The 24954-nt window shown below is 42.9% G+C and overlaps 1 long non-coding RNA gene and 1 pseudogene across 1 annotated transcript; both read right to left on the bottom strand.

The window, feature by feature from the left end:
* Nucleotides 1-1292: 1292 nt before the first annotated feature.
* LOC123148680 (uncharacterized) lies at nucleotides 1293-2890 on the bottom strand. The gene is made up of 2 exons (XR_006474062.1): nucleotides 2652-2890; nucleotides 1293-1880 (listed from the first exon to the last, which is right to left on the bottom strand). It is a non-coding gene; the product is annotated as an uncharacterized lncRNA (long non-coding RNA).
* Nucleotides 2891-5870: 2980 nt separating this feature from the next.
* Nucleotides 5871-24954, bottom strand: part of LOC123082451 (aspartate--tRNA ligase 2, cytoplasmic-like) — a 120064-nt pseudogene continuing 100980 nt past the window's right edge.

Genomic DNA, 24954 nt, shown 5'->3' with positions numbered 1-24954 from the left:
CCTTCTCCACCAAAATAGGTTGTTTTATTAGCTCCTGAAGTATTATAAATACTACTCCCTCTATAAGCTAATATACGATCATTTAGATCACTATTTTAGTGATCTAAACGATCTTATAGTACTACAGAGTAGTAACATGCAAAATTTTGATCAACGAATTAATTTAGTGGCAAACAATTCATATGACGCAAGCAGATCCTCTTTCACAAAAAAAAAATCACTCAAAAATAATAAATCGATATGTAATAGTTACCCATGTCTGGCACCAGCTTCTCTGACGTACGGCCGCTGCCGTTGGCCCACTGACATGTCGGCCAGGATCCCGGAGGGCCCACATGTCAGTGGGCAAAATTTTGATCAACGAACTAATTTAGTGGCAAACAATTCATACGACGCAAGCAGATCCTCTTTCACAAAAAATAAATAAATCACTCAGAAATAATAAATCGATATGTAATAGTTACCCATGTCTGGCACCAGCTCCTCTGATGTACGGCCCACATGTCAGTGAGCACGGCTGGGTGCCGTATGGCAGGGAATCCTCGTCCGTCTGGCGTCCTCCATGCTGTAATGGCAAATCGCGCCGATCCATACGCCTTTGGCCGGCCGTGTTTAAATTCTGTTCATCTTTGACGACAGTTGTAGCTTCATAAAACGATTACTAGCCACAGTAGAAAACGAATTGAAATTACACCTCACGCTAGTGCATGCAAATCATAAGCAAATGTCCACCTCACTCTAACCTAAGAAACCACACACTCCAATATAGTGGTAGTGTACTGTGTGTTTTATTTGATTATCCTGCTTCTCCAATCTAAAATATCTGAATCACATGAAAGACAACAGTCAATATCTGTATCAACATCGCTACCTATTTGTTCATCTGGCTAGAAGGTAGTAGCTTTGAAGATCCAAACATTACACAAGTACAGTAGCTTTGAAGATCGAGGATGATTCACCCCTACAAAGCAACAAAGGAAAGATGCGCCAGACTTCCTCACACAAAGACACCTCCTTGCAAAATTTGTTCATCTGGCTAGAGAAGGCAGCAGAGTTTGCCTGCCCTCTCACACAAAGGCACCTCCTTGCAAAATTTGTTCATCTGGCTAGACAAGGCACAAAGATGCGTCCTTGCAAAATTTGTTCATCTGGCTAGAGAAGGCACCAGAATTTGCCTTCTCACACAAAGATGCACATCTGGCTAGAGAAGGCACCAGAATTTGCCTTCTCACACAAAGATGCACGAGGGAGACTTCCATAGCAAAAAAAGGAAAAAGGAAAACTGACAAATATGATCATCAATGGCTTGCACCACCAATCAAATCTTCTTTCTTTCCAAATGATCCATTCCATTACCATATAGTATTTTATAATTTAAGGAAACTGAGTACAAGCATCCAGCAAATCTTACGAATACCAAGTACATGCCACCCTTATCGCTAGCCCGAAAGCTTACACTCGAATCTGGTGGGCATGTCAAGATCAAAGGATGATTCAACCTTGTGAAGCAAGAAAATAGCAAAACATCACATCCGTCCAGCAGTTTTGAAGATCGAGACACAGAGCGACAACATAGGAAAGATTCAAATACTACAATACTGCAAAGCTAGTTCATATTAGAGCAAGAGACGATATTGCTTCCTAGTAGCGCATCTTCATTCTTCTTCCTGAATCTCAGCCAAGGTCTTGAGTGTCATGCGCACTTCACGAAGGGTTACATCTTTATGACCATCGACTGGACTCTCCCTGAGAATCTTGAAGACATTCAGAGCCGTAGCATCAACATCCTTGACACGAAGTTTGGGGAATTTCCTGGCAGCCTTGAGATGCCCAGGATCAATGTCGGGGAATTCCTTGGCAGCCTTGAGCTCGTAAATGCCCTGCAACAGAAACCGTAACATAAGTAACACTAGCAAAGGTTGACAAGCTAGCAATTGAAAATACCAATTGAGCTGGCATTATCCAAATTTTGAAGATGAAAGTGTCTCACTCAATTGAGCTGGCTTTACTCATACTTTTATCTCCTGTTTGTAGCCACTCTAGACAATTTGCAAGGCCCTAACAACCACATGCCAATTATACTGTATGGAGTACTTGGTAGGAATCACACCACAAACACCAGGCACTACGTAAGTCTTGCTTGCTCGGGAAACCTTAGACTGACAGGAGGGAGGGGAAATTCGTCTCTTTTTCCCTCACCGTCAATTTCGTATAACCACCAAGGTCTACTACACTAGGATATATCCCTCTGTTCCAAAATAGATGACTCAATTTTATACTAACTTTAGTACAAAGTTGGGTCATCTATTTTGGAACGGAGGGAGTACTTATCATGACAAAGCTTATCAAAGTTGAGAGCAAGCGGTCATATGCTGAAAGAAATAAAACTTTTTTTCACGTTATTAGGTACATAAATCCTCGGAATCAATGTTTCCAACAATCGATGGCCGGATCTGAAGAGCAGATCAATGTCTAACCGCCAGTAATCGAGGGCTTTTGGCCCCAATTCGTAAAAAAACTTAAGATTTGCGCAAGGTTTTTGGCCCCAACTCGAACAACAAAACGGCAAACCCTAGATCTGATCTGGCTGCCACGCCGCTAGAGAGGGAGAGGGAGAGGGAGAGGGGTCGGAGGTAGGAGAGGACAAGTACCGCTGATCTCCCGAGCGCACGGTCGCAAAATCTCCTCACCGCTAGCCGGAGCGCCGCCATCGTCCTCGCCCTCGCTCTCGCCGACTCGATCCGCTTCCTCTTCCTCTTCCTCGCTGGTTGGGGAGAAAAAAAATGTCCGTCCACCGACCGGCTGGGGCGTGGGCTCCCGTGTATATAGCCTAAGGCCCGGCCCGGCCCGGCCTTCTCTCTTTGCCTGCTGCCTTGCCACAACCGGCCGGCCCGCTCTTTGCTTGCTTCTGCCACGGCGAAATTCTTTTTTTACTTTTCCCTTCATGAGATTTTTCTTTCGAAACACCATACAGTCACACGTATATACTCACTTTATGAACACACATACACTCACTTTATGAATGCACGCACGCACGCAGGCTATATCTCTATGGGCACCCCCATTATTGTTGTCGTTCTTGGATGCGGATATCTAGAGAATGTTTCCCAGGAGAGGAGGCACCAACGAACAGATAGTTCTCCTAGAGCGAACGATGGAGACAACCCTTCTTTTTATAGTATACTTACTTTTTTGTTGTCATAACTATCTCAGTTGGCCTAAGAAAAGCCCAATTTGCTATGAACTGATACCAAGTCTAAAAAGTGATGTTTTGACTTGACTTTCAGTGGCTGAACAAAAATGCCATGACATATATAACAAAAATATCATCATATATAAAATGATTAGATAAAAAAATGCCTTAATTTGTGAAAATGGTCAAGAAAAAATCATTTATGCACCGCTATGCCTATGTCACAAAGAAAGAAAGTGAGTAAAACTACCACATTTTTTAAACAAATGTACCACTCATATTTCTCAAAAGAAGTTGCCGTTCTCGCGATTACAGTAATTGTGGAAAACAAAATTGCCGTGCCAACGGTACAATGAAATCCCTAAATTAGTTCTATATTTTGAAATTATTGAATTGAATAAAACCATTTAAAATCACCATGTCACCATCAATATGTGCAGGACAAAAAAGAAAAAAAATGACATGTCTTACGATATATCACGATGAAAAAAAAGGAGTGAAGCAACTGGGTCGAGCCCTACCAGCCGCGCCTGCAGGCGCCGGTTAGTAGAAGATCGAAGAAAATATGTTTTGCCTTATTTTTCACCAATCCTGTAATTTATTAAAGAAAGTATCTTGTCCAAACGAAATGTGCAGCCCAGTTTTTTATAACATTTCTCTATTTACTCAGCTAGCAAATGCGTGTACTTGGTAAAGAAGCAAATGGGTTGTAATTTCTAAGAAAAAAGAATAAATGATTGTAGCATGCTCGCAACATTATGTTTTTCATTCAGCCCAGTGAGTGGGCGTATTTGGATTTCTTTTTACAAATGGGCAGTTTGCTCTAGACTCGCAATTGGGGCCCACTTGCAAGTCCATCCTTGATTCGCAACCGGGGTTTAACCTGTTTTTGTCCCAGTTGCAAGTCCATGGTCGACTTGCAACCCGGGCTCAACCTTTTCTTATCCCATTTGCAAGTCCACCCTCGACTAGCGTCGACCTTTTTTTCCTACTTGCAAGTTCACCCTCAACAGCGAACAAACCGTAGATGAGCCGGCCAAGGTAGCTAGGATACATTTTTTGTTCTATTTTGGAATCTTCATGTTTTTTGTTTTTATTTTATCTTTTTTTTCATTGGTTTTCCTCTCCTTTTCATTTTTCTAACGGAGAGTTATTACTGACGGGACCATCAGCGATACAATTCATGGCGGACCCACATGGAAGAAGCCACATTAGCAACTGCTCGCCCCACCTGTCAGAATCTTTGACCGGTGAAACCTACGAACCGGTCATCGGGGACGGGATTATCATCGCCAAAAAGATCTTAGGCGACAGACTGGGCTATCATACGTGACATTTTGGGGCATCACCGAAAATGGCCATCGATGACATTTTTAGGTTCGTCACCTAAAATGCGATCTCGCGTGACGAAAAAAATGGTACCATCAAAATTTTATTTTCTATGTCGGCACTTCGGTGACGGTGGGAGTGATGGACGGAAAATGTCACCAGCATATTTTCCGTGAGAAAAAAGGGTTATACATGACACCAGTGAAGCGTCACAAAATAGAGCAATTTTTGTAGTGAAAGGATATACTATTGAATGATTCCAATCATTGCTTTATCTTCTCTTCTGGAATTACTTGAATAAGCTTCCTTGTGCAGGTAGGTACCAGCCTAAGGCCTTCATCCAGATTAGTTTAATGTCATTTCTTTTGGTATCGTGCTACTGTTTTGCTACTATCATGAGAAAGTGCTTTATTTTTGCACATTAAATCTTTGCAACCGATGATACATAGCAATGCCTTGAGTGTTGAGCTAATTGGCATTGATAAAATAAACTAATACCTCTCTGGAACTGCACAAACACTTTGGGTGGTTCATTGCCTCAACTGCCGCCTTACTTTCCTATAAGTCGCTTATCTATGTTTCTAGTCAGTGGCTTATCTCTGCAGGAAGTACTAACTGATAAGTTTTCTCACTATAACACCTCGAGAATCATGCTACGGCAATCTTCCCCTAATGGTGGTCATGTCATCATGATTACTATGCAAATTTTCAACTTAATAAAATCAAAGTCAAAATTCAAATTAAGTTGCAAGTCAAATTATTATTTCTTCGATTAGTAAAAAAATGTTCGATAAGTTGCAAAAATTCACTAAGTATTTACCATATAGAAAACAACATTTTATAAAATGGTTTAATGCCCAAAAATAAAGTAAAATCGGGGGCCAATATAATATTTAATTGCATTTTAAGTTTAGAAAAATCCCAAACAATTTTAAGAGCCTCCCAAACCATTTGGTGGCAGTGCCTAAATTAGCATTGTAAATTATGGACCAAAGTATCTTATTTTAGAAAACACTAGCAAAATAGCCCGTATGTTGCAACGGGTCCGATGGGACGCACCGTGTCCCTGGATTCGGCCCAGTGCCCCCTAAGCATGACAACATACGCACAAAATTAGGTACAATTTCTGTTGAGGTCAGCCATAGGCTCAATTTCTATTCCAGCTTCCTGCCAGGCAAATAAATCACCAATGCTTAATTCTTTTTTATTTTCTTATTATGACGTCATACATCAGGCTGTGTACAGTAGAGTTAAAATAGCAGTTATATACTGCATGAGACCAGCATAAAATTCAAATGATGAGAGCAAAACATTAGGGTGGCAATGAAATAGCTACATGTTTGTACCTTCAACAGGTGTATTCCTTGTAACTGAGCCTCAAGGTACTCTCTAGGTACTGCAGGAATTAACACAATGTGAGTCTCCATTTCAGCTACAAAACCCAGATATTGTAACATTACTGGAACCACCAAGCAATAAGAAGCAACAAATATTTTACCTTCACTGGTTCAAATGGATATTGTCTATTAATTGCCTCGAGTTTCGTCTTGCAATTTTCATTCAAGTGTTTGAACAATTATACAAATAATCCATCCACAATATTGCAAACCTGTTTAAGGAAACAAGTTCAACCATTGTCGTGTTTGTAAATGAAGAGCACTCTACCAAACCTGCTCACCTCAAAGTAGTGCCTCATAATCTCCATTTTAGCGTCCAAACCAACAAAGCCACACAAATGCCTATGTGTGTTGGAATCTTCAGCTCTAAACTCATGCCCAACCTCAAAGACACGACAGAACCCACCACAGATAGCCAGCTGCTTGTGCAATTGAGGGATTGTGCTAAACAAGCACACTGCCATTCTTATATTCAAGCTTGAATACTGCTACTCCACGTTCACTTGACCCTAAAATCATCTTTGGAGTGTGGATCCCAATAAAATATTTTGAGGACAAATATTCTCTGAATTTCTGCAGTATCCAACAATGGTAAATATTTACTAAACAACACAAAAAAGAGCATCACGTGCCGCAGAAATGCATAAAACATAAATCCGTGCAGCCTTCATAAAACATCTTTTGTAAAAGCATATGCATTGACTTGACAAATCCATATTCAACACCGAATGTTAAACTTAAAAACTCAATCCAATCATTAGTGTAATCAGATTGCAGGCATAACATTAAGAGCACTAGATCGATTAGTGTCTAGAAACAACTTAAAAGACCAGAACGGTGCTGAATAAAGGCTTTTTTTTGCTGGTGCGGAATAATTACAGGCTGAGGCTAAAGTTTTTTCCCTAGAAAATGCCCAAGGATGTGTATCATTATTATAGAAGAAGAGGCAAGAGCCTGTCCACATCATTACGATACAAATGCAATGACAGTCCAGCACTAAGTGTTGCTACGGTGGCTGCTCACGCACACTCCACCTAAACAACCACCCAAAAGTATCACTGAAATCCCCACGCAGCAGCCCAGCAAATGCCACGCTTTGGCCCAATGACTCAAAGGGGTCACCAGATCAGATACGTTTAATTCAATGTCGAAGTAGAATATCTTATCTAAGCTACACAACATATTACTACATAACATGGTATGTTTAGTTCTGCAAACTCAATTCATGAACACATCACTGATAGCAGCAGTCCTAAAAGCAAGAACAAATACCGATATTTTCAACTTGATGTTGTATACGGAAAACGGCTTGACCTACCGATGTTCGTAGGTCAATAACTTGATAGTCCAAGCGTGTGTCCTGACCAACGCAGGGAAGTGGCACTCCTTTCTACAAAACAACAAGATCCCATCAGCTGAACCCATATATCATCATCATCGGAGAATTGGAGCAACAACAAAACTGTGTCCTCCTCCTTCATGCATTCAAAGAGGAGGCAAGCAAATGCAGATTGTGTAGGCGGTTGACATACTGCTTCAGCTCTTGCAAACTCCTCCGCACTCCAGCCGACATCCTCCATGCTGATCGGTAGCCTCGGGTCGGCCCTGTTGATGCAGTAGAGCTTCCTCACCCAAATATCCACCTAACAGCCATCAAACGGGGATCAAAAAGTAACAGACAGACAAAGATCAGCTATGGCAGAAAGAAACCTCTGGCACTGTGGTGTGTCTGAGGGGCTTGCCGAGGAGGGCGATGACGCCCTCCACGATGATGATCGACTCCTTGCACTACAAAAAAATACACTTCCGTGATGATACGAGTTTGTCACAGTAGGTCACATTTTCTGTCATGCATGTACATCCATGACGATTTTATGACAGAATCAAGATAGTCATACCTGTGTTATCATAGAAGTGTTCCATGACATTACCAAAATTATCATCACGGAAGTGTCCACTTCCATGACGATAAATGGCGCGTCATGGAAGTGCTTTCGTCAAGTGCAACCGACACATGGCATCCACCGTAACGGGTCGTCGTTAAGCTATCGGGTCCGGTTTTGGATCCGATAACCCTTTAACAGCCCGGACCAATGGGGATTTTCCACGTGTAAAATTCTCATTGGCCGGAGGAAACACGCGTTGGCTCACCGTTGGGACATATTGAAGGAAATATGCCCTAGAGGCAATAATAAAGTTATTATTTATTTCCTTATATCATGATAAATGTTTATTATTCATGCTAGAATTGTATTAACCGGAAACATAATACATGTGTGAATACATAGACAAACAGAGTGTCACTAGTATGCCTCTACTTGACTAGCTCGTTAATCAAAGATGGTTATGTTTCCTAACATGGACAAAGAGTTGTTATTTGATTAACGTGATCACATCATTAGGAGAATAATGTGATTGACATGACCCATTCCGTTAGCTTAGCACACGATCGTTTAGTATGATGCTATTGCTTTCTTCATGACTTATACATGTTCCTATGACTATGAGATTATGCAACTACCGTTTATCGGAGGAACACTTTGTGTGCTACCAAACGTCACTACGTAACTGGGTGATTATAAAGGTGCTCTACAGGTGTCTCAGAAGGTACTTGTTGGGTTGGCATATTTCGAGATTAGGATTTGTCACTCCGATTGTCGGAGAGGTATCTCTGGGCCCTCTCGGTAATGCACATCACTTAAGCCTTGCAAGCATTGCAACTAATGAGTTAGTCGCGGAATGATGTATTACAGAACGAGTAAAGAGACTTGCCGGTAACGAGATTGAACTAGGTATTGAGATACTGACGATCGAATCTCGGGCAAGTAACATACCGATGACAAAGGGGAGAACGTATGTTGTTATGCGGTCTGATCGATAAAGATCTTCGTAGAATATGTGGGAGCCAATATGAGCATCCAGGTTCCGCTATTGGTTATTGACCGGAGACGTGTCTCGGTCATGTCTACCTAGTTCTCGAACCTGTAGGGTCCGCATGCTTAACGTTTCGATGACAGTTATATTATGAGTTTATATGTTTTGATGTACCGAAGGTTGTTCGGAGTCCCGGATGTGATCACAGACATGACGAGGAGTCTCGAAATGGTCAAGACATGAAGATTGATATATTGGAAGCCTATGTTTGGATATCGGAAGTGTTCCGGGTGAAATCGGGATTTTACCGGAGTACCGGGAGGTTACCGGAACCCCCCGGGGACTTAATGGGCCTTAGTGGTGTTTTACGGAGAAGAGGAGAGGTGGCCAGGGCTGGGCCGCGCGCCCCTCCCCCCTAGTCCGAATAGGACAAGGAGAGGGGGCGGCGCCCCCCCTTCCTTCTTCTCCTCCACTCTTTCCCCCTCCCAAGTCCTAATCCAACTAGGAAAGGGGGTGGGGAGTTGAAAGCACAAGTACTCCCTGGGTGATTTTGGTAATTAATATCAACATATCTCTTGTTGGACTAACACTTTTATCTAGTATGTTTCAGACAAGTTCAACAATGGAGTGGCATGGACTAGAGGATGTGGAACCCCTTCAAGATGCTAAGGACAAAGGATTGGCTCACCTCAAGATCAAGACTCTACACTTTCTATTTTAGTGATCCAAGATCACATTGAGTCTATAGGAAAAGCCAATACTATCAAGAGGGGATGAGGTGTTGCTTAATGAGTTTCTTGCTCTACAGTGCTTAGTGATATGCTCCAAAGCCCTCAACTACTTTCTCACATCCACATATGTCCTAAACCCAAAGTCAAACTCGGCCCTACCGATTCTTTCTATCCGACGCCACCGAGTTCAGATGTCTTAGCCACAGCCACAAACCTAGGCAAATCGGTTTCACCGATAGGGATCTCGGTCTCACCGAGATGGGATTGCAATCTCTCTGTGTATGTCCATTACCAAATTCGGTCTCACCGAGTTTAAGTAATTGGTACTACCGAGATTACAATGCAAACTCTCTGGTCAACCTATTACCAAAATCGGTCCCACCGAGTTTGTGTAATCGGTCTCACCGAGTTTGCCTGACCAACTCTCTGGTTAGCTTATTACCAAAATCGGTCTCACCGAGTTTGTGTAGTCGGTCTCACCGAGATTACGTTATGCCCTAACCCTAACCATATCGGTCCTACCAAGTTGCATGTCGGTCCCACCGAAAATCCTAACGGTCACTAGATTTGCTAAATCGGTCCGACCGAGTTTTTCAATTTGGTCCCACCGAGATTGGTAAATTGTGTGTAACGGTTAGTTTTTGGGTGGAGGCTATACATATCCCTCCACCCACTCTTCATTCGTGGAGAGAGCCATCAGAACGAACCTACACTTCCAGCATCCAGCTTCTGAGAGAGAACCACCTACTCATGTGTTGAGGCCAAGATATTCCATTCCTACCATATGAATCTTGATCTCTAGCCTTCCCCAAGTTGCTTTCCACTCAAATCTTCTTTCCACCAAATCCAAATCCTGTGAGAGAGAGTTGAGTGTTGGGGAGACTATCATTTGAAGCACAAGAGCAAGGAGTTCATCATCAACACACAATTTGTTACTTCTTGGAGAGTGGTGTCTCCTAGATTGGCTAGGTGTCACTTGGGAGCCTCCGACAAGATTGTGGAGTTGAACCAAGGAGTTTGTAAGGGCAAGGAGATCGCCTACTTCGTGAAGATCTACCGCTAGTGAGGCAAGTCCTTCGTGGGCGACGGCCATGGTGGGATAGACAAGGTTGCTTCTTCGTGGACCCTTCGTGGGTGGAGCCCTCCGTGGATTCGCCAACCGTTACCCTTCGTGGGTTGAAGTCTCCATCAACGTGGATGTACGATAGCACCACCTATCGGAACCACGCCAAAAACATCCGTGTCTCCAATTGCATTTGAATCCTCCAAACCCTTCCCTTTACATTCTTGCAAGTTGCATGCTTTACTTTCCGCTGCTCATATACTCTTTGCATGCTTGCTTGAATTATGTGTTGTGTTTGTTAAACTTGTGCCAAAACTCCACTTGAACCTAAAAAGTTAAAAACTGCAACTTTTGCCACTTAGTGTCTAATCGCCCCTCCTCTAGACACCTCTTCTTGATCCCTTTCAATTGGTATCAGAGCTTTGGTTTCCATTGCTTTGGTTTAAACACCATTGGAGGAAGATGGATGAGTCTACTATTGGGAGTCTTAGACATAGAGTGCCTATTCTTGATGGAGAATATTTTCATGAGTGGAAAATGAGATGCTTGTGATTTTCAATGAATATCATTTGAACAAGTACATTGCTAGCCCTTGTGCACCTCATATTGATCCCTTGCATCCCACACCCGAAGAGGATCTTGACATGATTCACAATCTTAGAACCATCAATCTTATCATAAGAGGATTGCCCAAAAACTTGATTGCTAGTTTGCCTACTCTTGATTGTGCCTATACTATATGGAAATTTCTTGAGGAACGATTTCCAGATTATTCCTTGAAAAATTTAGATGAAATTGTCCATAAATCTATTGCCTTGAGTAAGATGAACTCTAGTGATCTTATGTTTGGTGATTGTCTATTTGAGCTTACAAACCTTATGCGTGCCAAAGGATATGTTGGAATTATTAGTGATATTATTTATGAAGCTATAAAAATTCATAAGCAAGATCATTGTCAAACTCACTCTAAAGAATCACCCTATCTAGGATTTGATCCACCACATGACGATGTTGAACATGGATACTATGATGAGGATGATGATAGTGACTTCGATCTTGATGATGCAATGAGACACTTTGGTCTTATGGCAAATCTTCGCGGATATATGGCAAGAGGAAAGGAATGGGTTCTTGATAGTAGATGTACCGATCACATGACCGGAGATAAAGACATGTTTCATGAGCTTGCTGAAAACGATGGTCCTCAAAAGTATGTCACTTTCAGTGACAACTCAAAGGGTAAGGTGGTTGGCCTCGGTAAGGTGGCCATCTCACATGATAGCTCCATACAAAATGTCATGCTCGTTGAATCTCTTGGCTACAACTTACTTTCAGTATCTAGACTTGCTGATTTGGGTTTCAATGTCCTATTTACTGAAGTAGATTACCAAGTGTTTCGTAGAGATAATCATAAAATGGTCTTTACCGGTGTACGTAGAGGTGATCTATACATTGTTGATTTCACTAAAAAGGCTCAACCTAGAACTTGCTTTATTGCTAAATCTTCTAAAGGCTGGTTGTGGCATAGAAGACTAGGTCATGTTGGTATGCGAAACCTTGACAAGCTTATTAAAGGAAATCATATCCTTGGAGTTAACGATGTCATATTTGATAAGGATAGAATCTACAGCGCTTGTCAGGCAGGTAAACAGGTTGGAGGAAGGCATCCCGTGAAGAACATCATGACCACAAGGAGGCCACAAAAGCTTCTTCATATGGATCTCTTTGGTCCCAATGCTTAAAAAGTCTCGGTGGAAATTCTTTTGGTCTAGTTATAGTTGATGATTTTTCAAGATTTACGTGGGTGTTCTTTCTCGATGACAAATCGTGGGTCCAAAAGATCTTCAAAAACTTCGCTAGGAAGGCCCAAAATCAATTAGAAGTGAAGATCAAGAAGGTTTGCAGCGACAACGGAACGGAGTTCAAGAACGCAAATGTGGACACCTTTCTTGACGAAGAAGGGATTTCACACGAGTTCTCGGCTACGTACACACCTCAACAAAATGGAGTTATTGAGAGGAAGAACCGGACGCTCATCGAAATGGCGAGAACGATGCTTGATGAGTACAAGACACCGAAGCACTTTTGGGCAGAAGCGGTTGAGACAGCTTGTCATGCAACAAATCGCTTGTATCTTCACAAGCTACTCGGCAAGACGGCATACGAGCTTCTCACCGGTAACAAACCCCAAGTTGGATACTTTCGAGTATTTGGCTCAAAGTGTTACATTCTTGATAAGCATCGTCGTTCTAAATTTGCTCCTAAATCTCATGAAGGTTTCCTACTTGGTTATGGCTCAAACTCTCACACATACCGTGTCTACAACAATTTCACCCGAAAGGTTGAAGAAACGGTAGATGTGAAGTTTGATGAATCTAACGGCTCGCAAGTAGAGCAATTGCCAATTGATGTAGGAGACAAAGACCCCTCGGAAGCAATTCAAGATTTGTCTATTGGCAAGATTCGTCCAACGGAGATGAAGGAGAGTACCTCGTCCGTCCAAGTGGAAGCCTCTACCTCATGGCAAGGTGAACCAAGAGTTGATATGGAAGCATCCATAAGTGGGACACACCAATATGAAGAAAATGAGGAAGTGCACCAAGACGAACGTCAACAACCTCCTTCTCCACCACGACAAGAGAACGACAACGCCAACAATGAAGAAGACCAAGATAAGAACAAGATGAAGGAGATGTTCAACTAAGACCCAAGCAAAAGCTTTCACGAGTTCGAGCAAGAATTGCTAAACACCATCCCGTCGAGCAAATCTACAATGACATTCAAACCGGGAGAATCACTCACTCTAAAACTCGTTTAGCTAACTTTTGTGAACACTATTCATTCATCTCTAGCATTGAACCTATGAAGGTTGAAGAAGCATTGGAAGATCCGGATTGGATAAACGCCATGCACGAAGAGCTACACAACTTTGAGAGAAATCAAGTGTGTACATTGGTTGAGAAGCCCGACAACAACCACAACATCATCGGTACCAAATGGGTGTTTCGCAACAAGCAAGATGAAGATGGACAAGTAGTTCGCAACAAAGCACGTCTCGTCGCCCAAGGCTACACACAAGTCGAAGGTATGGACTATGGTGAGACTTATGCTCCCGTTGCTAGACTTCAGTCCATTCGCATCTTACTTGCCTATGCTAATCACCATGATATCACCTTGTACCAAATGGACATTAAAAGTGCTTTTCTAAATGGTGAAATAGAGGAGGAGGTTTATGTTAAACAACCTCCCGGCTTTGTTAATCCCAAGAAACCTGATCATGTTTACAAACTTCACAAAGCTCTTTATGGTCTTAAACAAGCTCCTAGAGCGTGGTATAAATGCTTGACCAAGTTCCTTATTGAAAAAGGCTTTGAAATCGGAAAAATTGATTCTACTCTTTTTACTAAAAGGGTCAATGGAGAACTATTTGTGTGCCAAATCTATGTTGATGGTATTATATTTGGTTCTACTAACCCTCATTTTAGTGAAAAGTTTGGAAAGCTAATGTCGGAGAAGTTTGAGATGTTTATGATGAGTGAACTCAAATTCTTTCTTGGTTTGCAAATCAAGCAAACTAAGGAAGGTACCTTTGTCTCTCAAACAAAGTACACCAAGGACTTATTCAATAAGTTTAATATGCAAGAATGCAAAGGTATGACTACACCCATGCCTAATAGTGGACATCTTGATTTGACCAAAGATGGTGAACCGATCGATCAAAAGGTTTATCGCTCTATGATTGGTTCATTGTTATATCTATGTGCTTCACGTCCCGATATCATGCTAAGTGTGTGAATGTGTGCACGATATCAAGCCGCTCCTAAAGAATGTCATCTTAAGGCCGTGAAAAGGATAGTGAGATACTTAATCCATACACCAAATTTTGGCATTTGGTATCCTAAGAGGGCCTCTTTCGATCTTGTTGGCTACTCTGACTCGGACTATGCCGGTGACAAGGTTGATAGAAAGTCCACTTCGGGTACTTGTCAATTTCTTGGCAGATCTCTTGTGTCTTGGTCTTCCAAGAAACAAAACTTGGTATCCTTATCCACCGCCGAAGTGGAATACATTGCCGCTGGTTCATGTTGTGCTCAATTACTTTGGATGACCCAAACTCTTAAAGATTGTGGGATATATGTGAAACATGTTCCATTACTTTGTGACAATGAAAGTGCTATCAAGATTGCTCACAATCCCGTGCAACACTCTCGAACTAAGCATATTGAAGTTCGTCATCATTTCATTCGAGATCATGTTGCTAAGGGTGACATTAATCTTAAGCATGTTCGCACCGAAAAGCAATTAGCGGATATATTCACTAAACCACTTGATGAGAAAGTGTTTTTGTAAGTGCATCTAGTGCCACCCCTAGTTGGTTTTGGAGTATTGACGACAAAGTTGGTTGAGGGACTAATGCGTTTGTGAGAATTGCAGGATAACGCAGGTAGTGTCCCTCATTGATTCAGTTTACCTACCGGAGATGACCCCTAAAAATGTATGAAGACATTGACGACAATGGTGGTATGAGAAGATATTCATATTGAAGACTATGACATGAGAAGACATTGCGTGAAGACTATGGAGCACGAAGACTGTGTGGTTTCGTTGTTTCCTTTTCTTCTTTGTTGAGTCATAGGAACCACCGTACTGTTAAGTGGGGTCCAAGTGAACTAAGTCAGAGTGACTGAAGTGATGCTCAACCCAAATCCTATGTCTTCGAGCGAAGACAATGAGAGAAAATCTTATCCAGAGTTGGATGAGTCAGCTTTGCTTGTAGCCCAAGTAAAGTTGCCGTGTGTGTTTGAAATCTGACCGTTGGAACACGTGTCAGTTCCTTAGTGACCCAGGGTCATTTCGGACAAATCAGGTCCGGTTGCCTAGTGGCTATGAATAGCCCACCCCCTACACCATAAATTGGTGGCTGCTCAGAGTTAGTATACGGCTTTTGTCATTTGAGAGCAACCCACCTCGAAGCATTTGAGAGAGAGAAATCCTTGCGAGGACAAAGCCCAAACACCCAGAGCCAAAGAGTGTTAGGCATCACTGAAGTCTTTTTGTCTGTGTGACCTGAAGACTTATTACACTTGAGGACTGTGTACCCTCCAGCCGGTTAGGCGTCGCGTTCTGAGCATCCAAGTGTCATTGTGGATTGCCGGGTGAACGAAGTCTGTGAAGGTTTGGAAGTCTACCTTGAAGACTTACCAGAGTGATTGGGCGAGGACTAAGTGACCTTAGCTCAAGGGGAATAAGGTGAAGACACGGTCTTCTGAGTTGAATCTCGGCCTCCCTAACCAGACGTACAGTTGTCACAGCAACTGGAACTGGTCCAACAAATCCTGTGTCTTCAACAAGCAACTGGTTCTATCTCTTCCCTCCTTTACTTTGAGTTTGTCTTCGTGAAGTCATTGCTTATCGTCTTATCTGATTGACTTCATTGCTTGACTACTATTGTTGATTGGCTTCATACTATCTTCCATCCTGATCCTACTACCTAGCTGCTATTAATCTTTGAACGTTAATGCTATTGCATACTTGATTATGGCTTGCTTGTTGTAGTTTATCTTCCGCTGCATATCAATTAGGTTATTTCTATTGTTTGTCTTCGAAACTTCCATGTTTTGAAGACTTTCATAAAAATCGCCTATTCACCCCCCCTCTCTAGTCGATAACTAGCACTTTCAATTGGTATCAGAGCAAGGTACTCCCTTGTTCTGTGTGATTCGGTTTAACCACTTGGAGTTTAGCTATGTCGACTACAGGGATAATCAAAGTCTCCGCTGCTTGCCCCGTGTTTGATGGAACAGAATATCCCTACTGGAAGAATAAGATGCGCATGCATCTTGAAGCCATTGATGTCGACCTCTGGTATGTCGTCAAGAATGGCATTCCCAAAACTGGTGAAGGTGTCACCCCTACTGATGTCAAGAAGTTCATTCAACTGGACTCGACTGCAAAGAACATCATCTGTGGTCATCTGACCAAAGGAGAATATGGCCGTGTGAGTGCTTTGGAAACGTCAAAGCTAGTCTGGGACTGGCTGTCCAAGGTCAATGAAGGCGTCTCTACACAGAGAGACCAGAGGATCAGTGTTCTTCGCAATCTCTTCAATCGCTTCAAGAGAAACGACAATGAAAATGTCCAGCTCATGTTTGATCGCCTCACCGACATCACAAATGAGCTTCAGGCTCTCGGCGCCACTGAGATCACCAAGCATGAAATTGTCAAGACACTGCTGAGATCACTTGACACCTCCTTTGACACCCTTGCCCTCATGATACAAGAACGTCCTGACTTCAAGACACTCGATCCGTCTGATATACTTGAGAGGCTCAACACACATGAGTTCTAGCTTTCTGAGAAAAGAGATATCTATGGCCCCGACTATGGCCGAACTCGTGCTTTGAAGGCAAAAGTTGTTTCCTCATCTGAAGAAGAAGAATCTGACTGCGGTTCTAACGATCCTGAAGACATTGGAAGGGAGCTTGCTATGCTTGTGAAGAAGTTCCAGAAATTCACCAAGAAGAAGGGCTTCAGAAAGTCTTCACGATCCAGTTCAAGAAATGATGAAGCTTCCACTCAAGACAACAAGAAGAGAACATGTCACAAGTGTAAGAAGCCTGGGCACTACATCTCTGAGTGTCCTCAGTGGGACAACGAGAAGAAGAAGAAGAAGAGCAAGGAATATGACTCCGATGACAAGAACAAGAAGAAATCTTCGGAGTCTTCTTCCAAGTCCTCATCAAGGTCTTCATCTCACAAGAAGAGCTCATATGGCAAGGCTCGTGCTTTTGTTGGCAAGGAAATGGATTCAGAGGAGGAGTCTGCGTCTGAGGAGGCAGAGGTGGAATCTGAAGCTGAATCCGACTCTAGCATTGCAAGTCTGGCTCTGGCCATAGCCTACGTCGCAAAGTCCATCTTCAACACTGAAGACAATGACTCCCACACCAACGCTGATGATGGCAAGGACGATCTTGCTCCCACCTACTGCTTCATGGCACGCGGTGCCAAGGTAAAATCGCGCGATGCTTACTTTCAAACATCAAGTGAAGATGACTCTGATTGTGAATCTAAACCCAGCTACAAAACACTTGCTAAAATTGCTATTGAACAACAAAGGGCTATGGAACATACTCAAAAACTGTTAGACAAAAGCGATGACCTGTTGGACGCGGAAATGACACGTTCACAGTCCTTAGTTGAAGACATAAAAAATCTTCATGCTAAGTATCAAGAACTTGAAAGTCTTCATGAGACGCTCTTAACCACTTATGAAAAGCTCTCCTATGATTATCTTCAAAGGGCAAGAGCTTGAGAAACTGAAAGTGACTCATGAAGATCTTCAAAAAGAGAATGAGTCATTTCGCACTCAACAGATCAGTCCCGCTCAGGATGAATTTGAACCACCATGCTTAAAATGCATTGAGCGTGATAACGCTACCTCTATTGCTGAATGTTCCACTGCTGCTACTGTTGCTCTGTCTTCAACTACTGATGTGGTAACTAACCCCTCTTCTGAGTATACCACTACTATTGCTGATGAAATGCTAGGTTGAAGACATTGCTTGAAACAGGGATGTATAAAAGTCTGAAAGGGCATCAGACACTTTGTGATGTCCTCAAAAAGCAGATTCTGAACCGAAACCCTAGGAAAGAGGGTGTTGGGTTCGAGAGGAAAATGAATGCTAATGGTTCCTACTGGAAGCCTGAGCAGTATCCCAAAACCACATGGGTTGCTACAAAGGAACCTTCAGTGGATCCATCTACTTTATCTGGATTTACCTGTGCTAATCCTATTATCATTGATGAATCCTTTGATGCAAACTATAAACTATTCAAAAATCAGAATGGTGAAGTGTTTGCCAGGTATATTGGTACTAATTGCAGGAATGGACCTCCTATGAAGAAGATCTGGGTTCCCAAAAGCTGCCTTGAGAATCTTCCAGTGAATGTCATCATGACACCATCAGGGAAGAAGACAAACCCCAGACCAAAGGCATCATATGGTCCAATGGCTACTTACGAACACAGGACTCACTTGAGTCACCCTAACGTCAATGTTTTACAGGGAAATCATACTCAGACTCATGAATATGAGCGTGTGTCTTCAAATCGCTATGTTCATAGAACCAAGAACTTTTCTGCTTATTCACATGAGTATCATTCATCTCCTGCAAGGCTATTTGCTAGGGCTTCAAAGCTGAAATTCTCAGATGCTGCACTTAGACTCATTGCTTCTAAGCCACCCCTGAAAATGTGGGTGGTGAAGAAGAATTAACTCTCTTTTGCAGAATGTGGTCTCCAGCCAACAATCAATGGCGTCCAATATAATTGCTGGGGACCTAAAACATAAAGGGACGCATGATAAAATGACTTACTATGTATTCCACATATGAATCACTTACCTGTCATACTGTGTGCTAACTTTCATCTATGCTGTGATAATCCATGTATGCAACAACTGCTTATGCTTCACAACATACCTTGTGAAGCCTATCCTCCTAACTGCACTGTAGGGCATGTCTTCTTGCTAAAGCTTCAGAATGCTGGCTCTGGCATCGAAGGCTGGGGCATGCTGGTATGAGGAACTTGCACACTCTCGTCAAAAGGAAGCATGTCATAGGCATCGAAGGTGTCAAGTTCAAGAAATATCATCTGTGTGGTGCCTGCGAAGCTGGAAAGATGACAAGGGCCAAACATCCTTCGAAGACAATCATGACAACATCTCAACCCTTCGAGCTGCTACACATGGACTTATTTGGACCTACCCACTACTCCACCCTCACAACAACGGCGTGTCTCTATGGCTTCGTCATTGTTGATGACTACTCAAGATACACATGGGTGCACATAATTCTCTACAAGACTGAAGTACAAGATGTCTTCAGACGATTCGCCAATAGAGCAATGAACAACTATGGCGTCAAGATCAAGCATATCAGAAGTGATAACGGCACTGAATTCAAGAACACCGGCCTTGATCTTTATCTGGATACAATGGGAATCACTCATGAATTTTTTGCTCCATACACACCTCAGCAAAACGGCATTGTAGAGCGCAAGAACAGAACCCTCATAGAGATGGCTCGAACAATGCTTGACGAGTACAAGACACCAAGAAAGTTCTGGCCTGAAGCCATTGATACAGCTTGTCACATCATCAACCGTGTCTACATCCATAAGCTTCTGGGCAAAACATCCTATGAGCTCATCACTGGCAAGAAGCCAAATGTCGGCTACTTCAGAGTCTTTGGTGCTAGATGTTGGATCAAGGATCCCCATCACAAGTCAAAATTTGAACCCAAAGCTCGCAAAGGCTTCATGCTTGGCTATGGAAAGGATTCGCACTCTTACAGAGTCTTCAACCTCTTCCACTACAAAATCGTTGAAACAGTGGATGTGCGATTTGATGAAACCAATGGTTCACGAAGAGAAATTCTGCCAAGTACACTTGATGAAGCTCCTTCCTGTGAATCTATCAAGTTGATGGGAACTGGTGAGATCATGTCCTCTGAAGCACAGCCTGAAGAGGAACTTATCATTTCTGCACGAAACTAACCTGAAGACAATGCTCAGACCGAAGACAATACTTCCAATGATGACAATGATCAGCATGAGCAAGGTCTTTATCCAGTTCATCCTCGTGTTGCAAATGAAGTACAAATTGAGAAGATCATTGACAGCATCAATGCGCCTGGTCCGCTTACTCGCTCAAGAGCAACACAGTTAGCAAACTTCTGTGGGCACTTTTCATTTGTGTCAATATCAGAACCCAAGAAAGTTGCTGAAGCTTTTATGGAACCTGAATGGATTCAAGCCATGCAAGAAGAACTTCAACAATTCAAGCTGAATAATGTTTGGGAACTTGTCAAGCGACCTGACCCTCGCAAGCATAACATTATTGGAACAAAGTGGATATATCGAAACAAGCAAGATGAGCATGGTCAAGTCGTCAGAAACAAAGCATGTCTTGTGGCTCAAGGATATACTCAAGTTGAAGGAATTGACTTCGATGAAACATTTGCTCCTGTTGCTAGGCTTGAAGCCATTCATATACTGCTAGCCTATGCAAATCATCACAACATCTTGCTATATCAAATGGATGTAAAGAGTGCATTTCTCAATGGCAAGATTGAAGAAGAGGTATATGTTGCACAACCACCTGGCTTTGAAGATCCAAAACATCCTGATATGGTGTACAAACTGAACAAAGCACTGTATGGCCTCAAACAAGCTCCTCGTGCCTGGTATGATACATTCAAAGACTTCCTGAAGAGCAAAGGCTTCAAACCTGGATCCCTCAATCCCACACTCTTCACGAAGACATATGATGGTGAACTGTTTGTGTGCCAAATATATGTTGATGACATAATCTTCGGCTGCACCAACCAGAAGTACAGTGATGAGTTTGGATTTATGATGCAAGAGCAATATCAGATGTCCATGATGGGTGAGCTGAAGTTCTTCCTTGGTCTTCAAATTTGTCAGCAACGAAATGGCATCTTCATATCTCAAGAAAAATATCTCAAAGATTGCCTGAAGAAGTTCGGCATGCAAGATCGCAAAGGTTACACGACGCCAATGCCAGCCAAACATCATCTTGGTCCCGACGACAATGGTAAAGAGTTCGATCAAAAGGTATACCGCTCCATGATTGGTTCTTTACTTTACCTATGTGCATCTAGGCCAGATATTATGCTTAGTGTTTGCATGTGTGCTCGATTCCAAGCGGCACCAAAGGAATCGCATCACTTAGCAGTGAAGCGAATTCTTAGATATTTGGCTTACACCCCAACACTCGGATTATGGTATCCAAAGGGCTCAAGGTTTGATCTGGTTGGATTCTCGGATGCTGATTATGCTGGTGACAAGGTGGATCACAAGTCAACATCAGGCACATGTCATTTTCTTGGTCGATCACTTGTCTCTTGGTCTTCAAAGAAGCAGTACTGTGTATCACTCTCAACTGCTGAATCTGAATACATTGCTGCTGGATCCTGTTGTGCTCAGCTTCTGTGGATGAAGCAAACTCTCAAGGACTTTGGCATCGATCTGAAGCAAGTCCCTCTCTTCTGTGACAATGAAAGTGCCATCAAGATTGCCAACAATCCAGTCCAGCACTCGAAGACAAAGCACATTGAAATACGTCATCACTTTCTCAGAGATCATGTTATGAAGAAAGATATAGATATCATGCACGTCAACACTGAAGAGCAACTGGCAGATATCTTCACAAAGCCCTTGGATGAGAAAAGGTTTTGCAAGTTACGGTGTGAGCTAAATATCTTGGAATCCTCGAATGTCCTGTGATCAGGCACACATCCTAACACTTATGCATGTTGATGACTTAGATGTACAACACACAAAGTAATGTATATCTTCAATCAATGAAGATTTACACTCTGAGTGTGAATACATTAACATGGAATTTGACTTCGGAGCGCCACGATAATTGTGCGCCGTGTCTGGGTCTAATACTTCCTATACGGTGGGTAACGCCACCACCAAATTTCTCTGTTTGAAGTGTTTCACTCATGGCGTTATTTTGCAAAGATTTCGCATTTGGTTTGTCTTCAGTTTCAATTTATCTTCGTGATTTTTCTACGCTATAGTGATTTGATTGCATATATATATATATATATATATATATATATATATATATATATATATATATATATATATATACTAGCATTCTGTCCTCTACAGCATTCACTTATAGCTATGTCTTCAAGTTGAATCTTTTGAACTAAGTGAATGTGATCGGACCCAAATCTCTCTATGCTTACTATCTCAAACTCTATATGTCCAAATCATATGCATTCTATTGAAACTGTCGAATGTCTTCTCTGCATCCTTGTCAGCAGAAGACACAGAGACAAGACATCAAGTCCTATTTAAATGAATCATCTAAATTGTCGATATCCGGAGAAGCCGGAACGAACATCCGACATACTTGGCGGGCGTGGGAACGTGGGACAATTCTAAGTATGTTGCATGCTTGCCACGTACCCCTCAGATGTGAACCGCCAGGGGCACCAGCGTAATTGCGCTGTGTCTCTCACCTACTTATAAATACTTGTCCCCTGCGGTAAAGAAATCCTTCTTCCACCTCTCCACCTCCGTCAAAACCCTAGCGCCACCGCTAGCTCTCGACGACGCCGGCGACGAAGCGCTTAGCTGCCGCGACTTCTCCGACGCCGTCCTCACGCCGGCCGCGGACATCGTCCTCTCCGCCGTCGCCGTAGGTGTCCTCCGTCGCCAAGTTAGGGCACGGTGGACTGAACTGCTCGGTCTCCTATTCTTCCCATCTAGCAGTTCGTCGTGCGGTAATTATAACTCTATTTTTACCACCTTTTTGATCTTCATAGATTCATCCTACTTACCGAAAGCGGTTTCTGCCTACTCAATGTTAGATCTATTCTATCTGCATCTCATAATGCCTAGTCTATTCACTTAGATTTCCTATCTAGTTTGATTCCTCACTTGTACTTATTCATGGATCGGTACAAATCTGGAACCAACTCACCACATATAAGTGAATGTCTTCGCATCATGAGGTCAATATCTTCAAACTGATTTATCTTCAAAATCTTCTGAGAATGCATATGACCTCTTCCCCTTCCCTCGCATCTCTAATGCTGTCACAGGTACATGTCCATGGGAGAATCCCTTGGTTCTCATAGTCTGCATTCAGCATCATATCAATTCTCCTGAAGCCAGTTCCTGCTTGACCAGCAAGCATAAATCTCTGAAGCCTCTGAACATATTGAAGCCATTCAGCTTGAAGTTCATGGCTGCAGAAAAATCAGCAAGGAAGGGTGGCAGACAGCGTCGTGGGGGAACTTCGAAGGATCTGCCTGAGGATCTGGCAAAAATGTATAAAACAGATCCTGAAGAAGATTACAATCAGCGCAAGACTCGAATCTAATAGATTCGACACTATTGGGCTGAACAGTGGTCCAAGTACAAGTTCGTCACCCAGGAGTACGTAGAGAAATATGCTATCAAGAGCCCTTGGGGTGATATTCTCTATCGAGGCCTTCCCCCCAAGAACAAAGCTGAAGCCATTGCGCAAGAATTCTATCCTTGCATGGTCCATGGGCCACAGCCTGAAGAAGCCGACCCATCATCATTGCTCTGGTGTCGCGACGACAATCTCTTCAAGCGCAACTTCCAGTTTGCTATGTCTTCAGCAAAGGAAAACAAGAAGTCATGGGGATTAGACTTCAATCCTGGTCCCTCTGCTCCCCGTGAGGATGGGACACGTGAAGCTGAAGAAAATAGAATTGGCCCCTTTGCAAACCTTGATGGTCTCATTTCCTACGTCTTGGTTCATGGTGCTAGAGAGGATCATCCCAACAATGATGCTGATTCTGATGAAGCCCCTGCTCCTACTCCAAGGCCGAAGAAGCCAAAGAAGGTTAAGGTTACATCATCATCCGCACCTCCAAAAGCTTCTCGTGTGAAGACATTGGCCACTGCACCTCCTGAAGCCAGTGTGCAGTCTGAAGATCAATCTCGTATCTCCAAGAAGACGGAGAAGAAAAGGCAACTTGTCAGGCATACTGATCAAGCTCTGACTCCTGCTGCTATTCTGCGTGAAGAACCCCTTGATCTATCAAGTGATGAAGATCTTGCGGATGATGCTCTTGAGCAGCTGATAAAGAGCAAGGAAGAAGCAGAAATCTTCAGCAATTTGCCTCTCTTTGATGTGGCCATCATCCACAATTTCATTGATGAGTGGTTCGACACCCCAAACGTCAGCTTTGAAGATTTACAGCTTCCAATTGGCCTCAGCGTCTCTTTCAATGGCGCCATTGCTTCTGAGCTGGCTCTCGCTCAGCGAATCGTTGAGCTCAAGAACAAGATTGATTATGAGAAGGCTCAATTCAAGAAGCATGTGGCCAAGCTAAGTGTTCAAGACGTCCGAAACTTCAAAGTCATGCTGCATGAGCTTAAAGAAGCTTTTCTGAAGAAGCGCCAAGAAGCTCAAGGCTCTCGTGAGCGCATGAAGAGTTTGGCTGATAAGTGTGTGCTTGCCTACAATGAGGCTGAGAAGCGCAAGTCACTTGGCCGTCCTGGCATTGACCCTAGGATGGCAGCAAAGAAAAAGAAGAAGCTTCCTGCTGATCAGCCTGCGCCTTCAAGCCAAGAAGCTTCACGTATTATCTTCCTGAGTAGCATGACTGGCTCGAAGCCAAAGGTCACCACAACCGCTTCAGAACAGAAGAAGACGAGGGCTGCAGAGGCAGAGGCCAGAAAGAGGAAGAATACCGAAGCCTCTGATGCTGCTCCCTCCAAGAAGAAGCGCAAGACCAAGAAGAATCGGGCTGCTCCCACATAGCCCCTTTTTGTTGAACCCATCACAGT

Source organism: Triticum aestivum, chromosome 1B, assembly GCF_018294505.1.
Source record: "Triticum aestivum cultivar Chinese Spring chromosome 1B, IWGSC CS RefSeq v2.1, whole genome shotgun sequence".
NCBI classification, from domain to species: Eukaryota; Viridiplantae; Streptophyta; class Magnoliopsida; order Poales; family Poaceae; genus Triticum; species Triticum aestivum.
The sequence above is the reverse complement of the archived record's forward strand: the minus strand, read 5'-3'. Positions and strand labels throughout refer to the sequence as shown.